This window comes from Schistocerca piceifrons, chromosome 6 (genome assembly GCF_021461385.2).
Source record: "Schistocerca piceifrons isolate TAMUIC-IGC-003096 chromosome 6, iqSchPice1.1, whole genome shotgun sequence".
In the NCBI taxonomy this organism is placed as follows: Eukaryota; Metazoa; Arthropoda; class Insecta; order Orthoptera; family Acrididae; genus Schistocerca; species Schistocerca piceifrons.
This window is the reverse complement of record NC_060143.1, coordinates 452,373,080-452,386,049: the sequence shown is the minus strand read 5'-3', so window position 1 is coordinate 452,386,049 and position 12,970 is coordinate 452,373,080.

Here is a 12,970-nt window from a genome sequence, read left to right as displayed (position 1 = left end):
CCCTTGGAGCAGAGAATAACGAGAGAGAGAAGATAAGACGCAAAAGTGTCGTGCTCTCATGCAAGAAAACTAAAAGGATATTTTCTGTTAGTATACATTTCATCTTCAGGTCGCACTAATTGTGTCATTACGAGTTTCGAATCCATATCAAATCATCATCAGATGATTTTTATCTGTTTGAGTTTCAGCTTCTGGAAATTATGTACAGTTTCCAGACCTGGCTAGGCACACAGACTAGAGATAATAATAAAAAAAATTACGATAGTGTCACTGCAGTTCCGTAAGGCAGTTTATCTGGTCCGTGTTAGAAAGTACCGCTCTTGCGAAACTCAGCTTATCCTTTCCTCACATGATATTTTGCGAACATTGGATGAAGAGGAAAAGGGCAGATTCCATATTTCTAGATTTCCGAAAAGCATTTGACACAGTGTCCCACTACATAATGGTAACGAAGGTACGAGCATATGGAACTTAGTAACAGAACCCAGCACGTTTTCCTCGACAGCGAGTGTTCATCAGAGACAAGGGTATCGTCCGGAAGTGTCCTATGAAAGTGTATAGGACTGCTGTTATTTTTCGTATGCATAAATGATCTGGCGGTCAGGATGGGCAGCAATACGCAGTTTTTCACTGATGATGCTGAGGTGTACGGGCAGGAAATTGAGTAACTGCAAGATAACTTAGACAAAATATCTATGTGCGATTAATGGTAGCTAGAACTAAATGCAGAAAATGTAAGTTAGTGCGGCTGAATAGGACAAACAAACCCGTAATGTTCGAATGCAGCATTACTATGTCCTGTTTGACACAGTCATGTCGTTTAAATATCTGAGCGTAACGTTGCAAAGCGATATGGAATGGTAGGAGCATGTGAGGGTTGTGGTAGGGAAGGCGATTGGTAGACTGGGGTTTGTCTGGAGAATTTTAGGAAAGTGTGGTTCATCTGTAAAGGAGACCGCATATAGGACGCTAGTGCGATCTGTTCTTGAGTAGGGGTTAAGTGTTGGGGATCCGCATCAGGTCGGATTATAGAGGGACATCGAAGCAATATAGAGACGGGCTGCTAGATTTGTTACCGGTAGGCTATAAAACAAACAAGCAGCTATTATGGAGATGCTTCGGAGAATCAAATGGGGATCCCTGGAGGAAAGGCAACTTTCTTCTCGAGGAACAGTATGGGGAAAATTTAGAGAACCGGTATTTGACGCTGACTGCAGAACGACTCTTCTGCCGCCAACATACGTTTCGCGTAAGGCCCTCTAAGTGAAATAAGAGAAATTATGGCTCGTACGGAGGCATATAGACAGTCGTCTCTCCCTCGTTTGCGAGAACAGGTAAGGAAGTACCTAACAGTGGTACAAGGTTCCACCCGCCATGCACCATCTAGTGCCTTGTGGAGTATGTATTCTGAAGTAGACTAAGTCTACGAAACGTGCCAAGCTAAAAGTTATTTTAAATAAGTGTGTAAGCACTGTTTTAGTTCGCAAAAAACTGATCTCTGGCAATTTACATATACAGAGGGGTCCAAAAAAATGCATCCACTGTTTAAAAGTCCATAACTGGGAAACTAATTGACGGAGTTGTCTCATCTTTGGTAGTGTAATAGTTTGTAGTTCCGTCAATCGCCACACAAGCGTTGTATTGCGTTGTTTTGTTTTGTCAGATGATAGTCGCCAGATAGTCAGTGTTTTGTTCTTAGTTGCACCTAGTTACTCGAGTAAACATGGCTGGCGCAAGGCTTACACTCGATGAAAGGAAGTCAGTTTTGAAGTGGTATTTTAAGTACGAAAACATTAATGAGGTTCAACGGCAATGGCGAAATGAGTATCAAACAGAGCCACCGACACGTTTAACGATTCGTCGCACTCGAGACAAATTTGATGCCGAAGGCTGTGTGAAAGATGTACACAAACAACGATATGGACGGCCTGTGACAGTAACAAGTCAAGCTAACTCCCGTCGTGTGTTAAACAATTCACTCGCTCACCACAGAAGTCTGTGAGACAGTGTGCCCGTGAAACTGGAGTGAGTCGTTCAAGTGCTCGGCGAATTTGGAAGACAGCGAAGTGGAAGTGCTAAATCCCACGACTGCTACACGCAATAAACGAGGACGACCCAGATCGTAGAATGGAGTACTGCGAGTGGTTTACTAACATGGTAGCAACGATGAAGAGTTTGCAGAGATGATTGTGTGGTCTGTTGAGGCACAGTTGAAACTCAGTGGTACAGTAAATCACCACAATTGCATCTACTGGGCCGCAGAAAATGCGAACGACCATGTAGACAAAGCCGTGAATTCGCAAGGGGTAAATGTGTGGTGTGGGTTGTCTTACCGGGGCTTGATTGGGCCATTCTTCCTTGGCGGCACAGTTACCGGTGAGGTGTACCTTCAGAAGCTTCAGACATCCATTTTACCTGCCATCCGAGACTTGTATGGAGACGGAAGAGTTTACTTGCAACAAGATGGTGCCCCAGCCCACTAACAAAATCGTGTTAGGGCATATCTCGCCGAAAATCTACCGGGAAGATGTATAGGCCGTAGAGGTGCTGTGGAGTATCCACCACGTTCCCCAGACCTAACTCCTCTGGACTTTTACCTGTGGGGAACACTAAAGGACGTCGTTTATCGACAAAAGCCACACACATTGGATGAAGTTCGAGAATCCATCATACATTCATGTGCAAATATCCAACTGAACAAGTTGCAATCAGTAGTTCGTGGTGCAGTTCGGCGGCATCGTTTGTGTGTCGATGTTAATGGTGACCATTTCGAACACCTACAGTGATATCTTTAAGTTGGTCTTAAAGCTACACTTTCACCAAAAATGAGACAACTCCGTCAAATAGTTTGCAAGTTATGGACTTTTAAACAGTGGATACATTTTTTTGGACCCCTCTGTATGTTAGGCCACAAGGATATTTGTTTACTGCCAGTAGGACTAGTGGCAAGTCTCTGTTAGAAGTTTAGTGCCTTCTTGCAGTACTCCTTACTAGCGACTGCTGGTGTGTGCTCTTTTTGTCGTTCTAACGCTCAATATCTTTCGGTGTGTAGCTGCACACGAAAGGTTTCCGTGCCAACACGAGTCCACGATTTAAGACAACAGACAGCCGTCTCGGAAGGAGCCAATAATCTGATAAAAGAGGTTTCCCTTGTCGGCTCCACACGCTTCAAATAAGAAAGAGCTCTTCCTTGTATAGCACCAGTTCGAGAGCTATCGTGAGGTGTATAACGCGATAAACACGCAACTACCAGAGTGTCCTGAGGGTGTTTATTTTTCTGAGCGTATGATAAAATATCTCACAGTAATAACGAGAGCAACTCTTTTTAAAACGTGATAACTTCACTTAGAATAATCTATATTATTAAGCGACTGTCCCGGATTCTGGAACCCAGTATCAGTTGCTAGTTGCCTGTCTAATGGTTCCAAGGGCCAAAAAAATTTTATTTTCAATATTTCGCGTAATTGTTGACATAATTTAAAAATTTAAAAAGCCGTGATAAACCACTCATTAAGAGGTATAATCTTAAGTTAAAAGTTTAAACGGACATTGAATGTCCTATGCCGCCAATATTAAATTATCGAATTTTGTGACCCATTATCCTGGAAACTTTTTAGACACCAACTTACAATTTTCCATAATTATTGAATGCACTTTTCTAGATACACTGAACTAGAATTATTTCTAAAATTATATTGTGGGGAATGTTATCTTTTTTTCAAACACTCAATTTTTTGACAGAATTTTGTAAATAAAAATAAACAAAACAACTCAGGATATTTTAATTATTCTAGTTCCATACGTGTTGAATCTCACACTTGGCATGCTTTGAAAATTTCATGTCTCTACCATCAGTACTTTTTTAGAAAACGGGTCATTTATTGCAAAAAATGTAGTTCAGAGATATTGAGGTTTAAAACTTTTTTATTACAAATTCTATACAGACTTATTTTTCTGTGTCTTTTATGCACTGGAATTGCCCTGGCCCACAGTCTGCGTCTTTTTCAGTGTCACAACAGCCCAGTGCTTGCCTCTTCCTTTTCTTTCTTGCTTCTTTTGTCATTTGCTGAGCAGCTAACTCTGCTTCACGTACACGAAGCTCATCCAGTTCCCACAGTCCTTTAGCTATGTTCTATCCAAATCTTACCCCTAACTTCTCCACAACCTTAAGTATTTCATAATTCCCACCATTAAAAGTTATTACAGCATCAGACACTGCTGACTTTAGAGTCATAAGGCCAAAAAAAAAAAAAAAAATTTAGGCACACGGCACCACCCAACATTATTGAAGGACTCATTCACATTCTGGGTCTTCTCATGTAAACACTTCTTTAGTAGCTCAGAATTCGCCAAACTTCTGTAAATAGGTTTGATTGCCTCCATTACTGTCAAAGGAAGAAAATGTTTATGTGTAAATTCATGCAGGGTGCCAGAAAATTCAGCTTGCCTATATTTACACCAAGTGTTAGGTGAGGATGGACACAAAGCACGAGCCGGCCATGGTGGCCGAGTCGTTCTAGGCGGTACAGCCTGGAACCGCGCGACCGCTACGGTCGCAGGTTCGAATCCTGCCTCGGGCATGGATGTGTGTGATGTCCTTAGGTTAGTTAGGTTTAAGTAGTTCTAAATTCTAGGGGACTGATGACCTCAGAAGTTAAGTCCCATAATGCTAAGAGCCATTTGAACAAAGCATTACATGGCTTTTCAACGGTTGATATTCGATGAAATAGTGTCTACACAGCTCTTTTCATCTAGCGTTTCTTGAAGTTCTCATGAAAGATAAAGCAATTCTCCTTCAGTCCGCCATTTCACTTACACTATCTGTATTACAAATGCAGTCCAGGCGTTGGCTTACTGCTTAAACTTCATGTTCGCAGAGTGCAGCAGTATGCAGGAAATCGATTGTAATTCTTTTACTCAGAAGAGATCCACACTTCAGTTTTCGAAATATGTATTTATATAATTTACTTGTGAAATGTGACTTGCACTGCTCGTGCTCTTAGTTCCTCACTTGTTCAAAATACATTTTATTAGTTCCGAAAACATTTACTGTTCCGCCTGAGAGACTGCATATATGTGCCAACCACAAACGCACATGACAGTGAAATTTTTAGAAAAAGTTTTCGATAATATTAATCAGCTCGTAAACTGTGTCAAAGGGGGCAACAGAATCCATCCGTCAGCAAGAGAAAGAGCAGAAAATAGTGGAAGAGTTCACTCTTGACAGATGAAATGAGACTTACGAAAGTTTAATAGATTTCCGTGTTCAGTACGAATTAGTCATTGCACAACCGCTTTTAAAGAACACTTTGAGAGGGATATATACATGAAAGACGTTAGGAAATAAAAAAAGACATCAGGTCGACTATATGTTGGTAAGACAAAGATTCAGGAATCAAGTTAAGGACTGCAAGAGTTGTCCAGGTACTCAGATTTGTAGTGACGATTATCTAGCACAAAAGAAGTGGCAGTTGAAATTCAAGGAGTTAAATGGAAAGCCGAACCGTTGGACGCCGATTCCGTTGCAAGGATGAAATAAATAATGACGCTTCAAGGAATCACTGGTGTCAAAGACTGATAAAATGGTCTTAAAAAAAGTTTAGAAAATGCGCCAGGAAAGGTGAAAGTGAACAGCAACAATGCAGATCACTTCGAAACGAAATTAAATGGAAATGCAGAAAAAGTAAAGAATGATGTGTCATAGTCTGGCCTTTGTATCTGCACAGTGAGTGTACCCATGTGTGCAAACGTAGCTTTCCACTCAGCGCGCAAATGGACAAAAAATTTGAACTGTCTTCTCAAGCCCAGGGTGTCAAACAGACATTCTAAATAACCTGGCCCTGTAAGGCAGCTCATATTAGGTGCAGATAGTAACAAAAATCATTAGAAATGGTGCTGTCACATAACTAGATTGCATGAATTAATAAAGGTGAAAGTTTGGGGTCTATTCTAGAAAGACAAAACAGCTATTCCCTTTTTTATTCAACATATACTTTATCAACTGTGCTTTCAGTGGTCAAGTTGAAACGTCCCCTTAGAAAAATTATACTTGACTGTGCTTAAACTGACACACAGTACTTTTAGCGCAACGCAATCTGTCTTTCAATAATCCCTACAAAAGAATGGCCTGGCTAACAATAACCTATACCTTTCATGAATCACTTACCTCACAAAAATCTTCGTTACTCGAACTACTGCAATACAGCGAGAGCCACTACTGCCTGCTAAATAAAAGATTCTAACTACTGAAGGGAGTGACTACTGATAGGCATAGTTAGCAAATGAAAGATTTTGATAAAGAACAAACAATGTATTTACCTTAATAGTGTTCAAAAGTCATAATGTATATATCAGTCCATGATATCCAATATTACAAATTTACTCTTTCTGATGGACACACGTCCATATCGTCCGCTCTCAAAATTCCGCCATCTCTGTCCCCACATCCACCACTGCTGGCGGCTCACCTCCAACTGTGCAACGCTACGCGCTGTTAACAGCCAACTGCCCAACACTACAATAGCAAACATTACAACAATGCTGACCAGCCACAGACTGCACACAGCACAGCCAGTGATTTTCATACAGAGCGCTACGTGGCGTTACCAATATAAAACCTAAACAGCCTACTTACATAACCCCCACGCTCCCCACAAAAAATTTTACAAATTGTTTTGGGCAGTGGCCAATACAGATTTAAAAAATATTTTTCACAATTACAATAACAAAGAAATCAAATGCACACACTTATTGATACAATGTTGGTCAAAAGCTAAAATTTTCTCACAGTCCATAAAGACAGTCCTGATCGTTCATCACAGTAAAATTGCAGTGTTTTTCTCAAAGTCTGAGCAGTAAAAGAAAATGCACACGGAAGTAGTGGATTTCCGTGCAGTCTTGAAAAAGTAGTGTTGTCCTTCCAACGGAAAGACAGTTCTGACTCTTGATATGCAGACAGGTAATGGGCAACAACAGAGCAAACCCACTGTAGTCCTTGTAGAGATAATGGTATTGGTAGGCCACCAGAGGTGCAGACCCACTGCAGTCCTTGTAGAAATAATGGTATTGGTGGTCCATCAAAGATGGAGACCCACTGTAGTCCTTGTAGAGACGGCCAGCAGCCATCTGTTGCGACTATGCAGGTGCACAATCATCATCAAAGAGTCTTGCGGACAATATAGCAAATCTATAAACCACCACTTGTGCACTCACAAAGTTTTTGGAGTTGTCCTTAGAACCAGCAATGCTATTAACCAGTCCCTTGCTGAATTATTAACACACGCGCAAGCACTAACAGTCCCAACTTCTCACATATTGTGCATATACTATGACCAACAGAAACGTGTGCAGCGAAATGCATGCTTAAAAGTTACTTAATTTGATGAACTGGTGTCCATTACAATTTTATAACATGAGAATACAATTACAAAGATAGAGAAAACATAATTAAAACATAATAATACAGATAACACAGACTGCACACAGCACAGCCAGTGATTTTCATACAGAGCGCTACGTGGCGTTACCAAAATAAAACCTAAGCAGCCTACTTACAAAGTGGGACGCAACAGTCATATTCAATTGCGTTTGACACTCAGTAACAAAATATTTAACTCTTGGATATATTGATCTGACGATTATTAAAATCTCTACCTCTACATATGAAAAAATTTTTATCACAGGAAAGAATGATTAAAAATCTTCATCAACTCATTTACATCTACGTTGTCATAGCTGGTCAATGCACTGAGTTGGCGGAGAATAAATTCACTTTTTGTACTAATGAAAAAGTTCTCATGTACTCAATGTGAGGGTAGGTTAGTATCGTGGCTTTTGATATTCAATGGCCAAAGTGTTGAGTGTTGGAGTGAGCAAAATCTAGACTCAATTTACTGTGGCCTAATGCGCAATGGTACTTTACCATGCAGCATCTGCAATGGCATTGTCTCCAAGCTGGATCTGAAACACTAATTCCCTACTCTGGCCTTGACTGAATTCACTCAGTCTCAACTTTCCTGCATTCCGTAGATCGTTAATCTTTCCCTAGTCAAAATAATGGCTATTGCACACTCGCTAAGTGTTGGAGCGACATGCACAATTTCTTTGCCTGCAAAAATTTCCGCAAGAATAATTAACTACTTCTGTGTTATCTGTCGCCACGTTTCACGTATCGTCCTCACTTCGCAGAAAGCAAAGCTCACAACACCCTCGCTATTTTCCACACTCTTATGCAGTCTGCCGCGAGATGAGAGAGAGATCTCCCCACCGTGGCGCATCTGCGTCGCCCAATATGGCTTCAGTCAATCACTGTCTCGCTAGAGGTGAATTTTATTTTTCTTGCTGGCTCACAGCCTAGCCCTGTTAATGCCGTGCAGCCACTTATTCTCTGTCCCAGCCATATTTACGTTAAAAGGAATAATGTATTGTTCTGGCCTTATCTCTTTCTGTACTGAAGCTCGCCATTCTCTTGTTAAAGGGGGTTTTCCGCTGTCATTAACAACCTGCTCGGTTCACCTCCAAAATGCGTTTCATTTTAAATTGTTTATTCATGCACCTGTCTATATATTGGTAGATATTGTTTTGTTAGTTTTCGCTACATGAGATTAACTGCAATTGCCTTTTGTTGATATAATATAATTATTATTTTCTGAGGATCTCATACTGTATCATACTGTCATTATGGACCAAGCTTATGTAAGGGCTGTAAAATCCGAACGCCTTACAGATGGATCAATGATACATGTCATGAGATAGGTGTAAGATTGTAACATGATTAAGTGGTCACTGCATAGTGACTAATAAACTATCATATTATGGAGCAAAGTACAATGAGCATAGTGATTACACATGAGGGTAACTGGGTAGTGGAAGCAAAAAATAAGGAGAAGATGTAAACAGTACTTGGAGAAGCCTTATAGTCGCCCAGAAGAAAACAGGCCAATTGAAAATGAGTACACAGTACAAAATGGCAGGGGGGTTCTAACAATTATTTTGGAATTTTAAAAAGCTTTGCATAAATGCGAAAGGAACACATGCCTAGACATTGATGAAATACTGGGAGAAATCTTATGATTATAGGACTACAGAGTAGCAAGAAGTATACCAGCTTGTGAATGAAATTGATGAAATTAAGAAAGGTTCCATCAGATTTTGAATGGAATGTAATTAGTATGCTTTTAAAGAAATCATGAGAGGATGGACTCGAAAATTACCACACAACCAGCCTAGTACCACATGTGTCAAAAAAAAAAAAAAAAAAAAAAAAAAAAACAACTTACTGGAACAGTTCATTGAAGACTGGAAGAGAAAAATTCTCAAATTAGGAGAGGATTAGTCTGACTGTAGGAGACATAGGGGAATTGGAGAATCAATTTTAGCACAGAGGTTAATAATATAGCCTCTTCCAGCCGAGACCACATGATTGTCTGGGAACACTTTTTATTTTCTTTCGGCAGACTGAGTCTCTTTCCTTGCTTTCAGCCGACCTGCAGCAGTTGTGCACGTTCTGCAGTACGTACTACGAGGAAAAGCCATGGGATACCTCTTAATATCGTGTCGGACATCCTTTTGCCAGGCGTAATGCAGCATCTGGACGTGATGTGGACTCAACAAGTCGTCGGGAATCCCCTACAGAAATCTGAGCCACGCTGCCTCCATAGTCGTCCATAATTGCGAAAGTGCTGCCGGTGCAGGAATTTGTTCACAAACTCACCTCTCGCTTACATCCCACAAATGTTCGATGGGATTCATGTCCGGTGATCTGCGTCGCCAAGTCATTCGCTCGAACTGTCCAGACCAAACGCGAACAAGCGAACGACTGTGGATCTGTGACTAGGCGCACTGTCATTCATAAAAATGCCATCGTTGTTTGGGAATATGAAGTCCATGAATGTCTCAAAATGGTCGCCAAGTAGCGGAACATAATCATTTCCAGTCGATGATAGGCTCAATTGGACCAGAGGATCCACTCCATTCTACGTAAACATAGCTCACATCATTATGAAGCCACCACCAGCTTGCACAGTGCCTTGTTGACAACTTGGGTCCATGGCTTCATGGGTTCTGCGCCGCACACGAACCCTACCATCAGCTCTTATCAACTGAAATCTGGTCTCATCTGACCAGGCCACAGTTTTCCAGTCGTCTAGAGTCCAACCGATAAGGTCACGGGCCCAGGAGATTCGCTGCAGGCGATGTCGTGACGCTAGCAGATGCACTCGCGTCGATCGTCTGCTGCCGTAGCCCATTAACGCCAGATTTCGCCGCACTGTCCTCAGGGATACGTTCGTCGTACATCCCACGTCGATGTCTGCGGTTATTTCACACAATGTTGCTTGACAACTGTACGCAAACGCTGCTCCTCTCGGTCGTTCAGTGAAGGCCGTCGGCCACTGCATTGTCCGTGGTGAGAGGTAATGCCTAAAATTTGTTATTCTCGGCACACTGTTGACACTGTGAATCTCGGAATACAGAAATCCCTAATTATTTCCCAAATGGAATGTCCCACCTACGTTTGTAGAGTTAGAGAAAGCTTTTGACAATGTTGACTGGAATACTCTCTTTCAAATTCTGAAGGTGGCAGGGGTAAAATACAGGGAGCGAATAGCTATTTACAATTTGTACAGAAACCAGATGGCAGTTGTAAGAGTCGAGGGATGTGAAAGGGAAGCAGTGGTTGGAAGGGAATGAGACAAGGTTGTAGCCTCTCGTTAATGTTATTCAACCTGTATATTGAGCAAGCAGTAAAGGAAACAAAAGAAAAATTCGGAGTAGGTATTAAAATCCATGGAGAAGAAGTAAAAACTTTGAGGTTCGCCGATGACATTGTAATTCTGTCAGAGACAGCAAAGGAGCTGGAAGAGCAGCTGAACGGAATGGACAGTGTCTTGAAAGGAGGATGAAAATCAACAAAAGCAAAACGAGGATAATGGAATGTAGTTGAATTAAATCGGGTGATGCTGATAGTACTAGATTAGGAAATGAGACACTTAAAGTAGTAAAATAGTTTTGCTGTATGGGGAGCAAAATAACTGTTGATGGTCGAAGTAGAGAGGATATAAAATGTAGATTGGCAATGGCAAGGAAAGCGTTTCTGAAGAAGAGAGATTGGTTAACATCGAGAATAGATTTAAGTGTCAGGAAGTCGTTTCTGAAAGTATTTGTATGGAAGTGAAACATGGACGATAAATAGTTTGGACATGAAGAGTACAGAAGCTTTCGAAATGTGGTGCTACAGAAGAATGCTGAAGATTAGGTGGGTAGATCACATAACTAATGAGGAGGTATTGAACAGAATTGGGGAGAAGAGAAATTTGTGGCACAACTTGACTAGAAGAAGGTATCGGTTGGTAGGACATGTTCTGAGGCATCAAGGGATCACCAATTTAGTATTGGAGGGCAGCGTGGAGGGTAAAAATCGTAGAGGGAGGCCAAGAGATGAATACGCTAAGCAGATCACCAATTTAGTATTGGAGGGCAGCGTGGAGGGTAAAAATCGTAGAGGGAGGCCAAGAGATGAATACGCTAAGTAGATTCAAATGGATGTAGGTTGCAGTAGGTTCTGGGAGATGAAGAAGCTTGCACAGGATAGAGTAGCATGGAGAGCTGCATCAAACCAGTCTCAGGATTGAAGACCACAACAACAGCATGGAATGTCCCATGCGCCTAGCTCCAACTGCAATTCCGCGTACAAAATCTGTTAATTCCCGCCGTATGCCCATAATCACGTCGGAAACCTCTTCAAATGATTCATCTGAGTACAAATGACAGCTGCGCCAATGCACTGCCCTTTTATATATTGTGTATGCGAAACTATCGCCGTCTGTATATGTGCATATCACTATCCAATGGGACTGATGACCTCAGATGTTAAGTCCCATAGTGCTTAGAGCCATTTGAACCACTATCCAATGACCTTTGTCATCACAGTGTATTTCTCTTCTATATGTCGTCATTTAGCGCCAATAGAACGCAGCACATGTAATTGAGTTTTGCCAAGACTAAAGCATCGTGTTTGTCTTCGTCAAAATGGTTCAAATGGCTCTCAGCATTATGGGACTTAACAACTAAGGTCATCAGTCCCCTAGAACTTAGAACTACTTAAAGCTAACTAACCTAAGGACATCACACACATCCATGCCCTAGGCAGGATTCGAACCTGCAACCGTAGCGGTCGCGCGGCTCCTGACTGAAGCACCTAGAACCGCTCAGTCACAGCAGCTAGCGTGTCGTCGTCAAGTGAGTAGCTCGTAATTACGTTAAACTCAAATTTTTCAGCGATTTGCTCGATCTGGTTGTTCGGAAAGGAGTGCGTAACGTTGTGCTATTGACCATTATTAATATTCTCTTGTCTATGCATACTAATTTTGTACTAGCACGATTGTGCGAGTTGGGTGTTTACTGCCTAACTTTACCTTCGATTGGACACCGCTGATTGCTCGATCTGTCACTGTTTATATATATATATATATATATATATATATATATATATATATATATATATAGAGAGAGAGAGAGAGAGAGAGGAGGGGGGGGGGGGGAGAAAGCTTTGGTGCATGCTCATTAGATTTGTTATATGTAGGTCTAACAGCAGAAGATCACATTCGTTCTCTATTGGAGGATCCTGATTTGAGTGACTTTTCATTAGTGTTTACTGCACTTCGTAGATCTTTCGGTTGTCGACTGCTGGTTTCTGCACAGAGAGCACTGTCATGGAAACCAGACTGCAAAAAAGAGCATAACGGATTTTCTTAAATTTAGGATGTTCCTGACAGAGGCCCCTTTCTGTTGTCCAGACAGAAAGCGAACACTTTCATAAAAATGAATCAGTCTACACCACGTCTTTAAATTCCAAAGGTATAAATTTGTTGTGATTATTACATTTTTATGCCATTAAATATGAGTTTTAAACTGAGTAACGTTTTGCTAGCATTTTTATCAAATAAAAGTAAAATTAAGTAGCTTTAATTTT